The sequence below is a fragment of the Macadamia integrifolia genome, chromosome 6 (genome assembly GCF_013358625.1).
Source record: "Macadamia integrifolia cultivar HAES 741 chromosome 6, SCU_Mint_v3, whole genome shotgun sequence".
Lineage (NCBI taxonomy): Eukaryota > Viridiplantae > Streptophyta > Magnoliopsida > Proteales > Proteaceae > Macadamia > Macadamia integrifolia.
In genome coordinates this window covers 24,178,916-24,179,438 of record NC_056562.1, presented here as the reverse complement: position 1 = coordinate 24,179,438, position 523 = coordinate 24,178,916, and positions in this window count along the sequence as shown.

Sequence of the window (523 nt, the reverse complement as noted above, 5' to 3'; positions counted from 1 at the left end):
AAAATAGTTCCTCGAGAAACCCGATTTTTCCACCTAACCTCTTGAAGGCCAAAAGCGCCTCCAAAGTCTTACGCGTGAAACACGCATACGTACAGAAGCTTTCTTATCCGTCCGATTAAGAGTGAACTGTTCAGATTCTCAATAACTAAAAGCTGAGAATAATCAATAATCCAGGAAAGCATCAGAGAAGCGGCCTGCCTCCATATATACACATAACGCATCCATTATTCATGACTCATGAGTCATGACTATCATGAGGCATCAGCCGCATCACACCTTCTGCCGCGTTATGTGCATCAAATGAGCTTGAGTGTGTTAGGAAAAAAAAAAAAAAAAACATCTAAAGGGTAAACATTAAGTACGACAAGACAAATCCGACTAAACCCTTAATCAGCAGCTAAGCATGGAACTACTTCAGGAATTTCAAAAAGATATACAGAAGACTGCAAAGGAAAGAAATTTTCACAATAAATATAATAGAATGGGCAAATCGGAGCAGCAGGTGAACCCAAAAAAAAAAAAA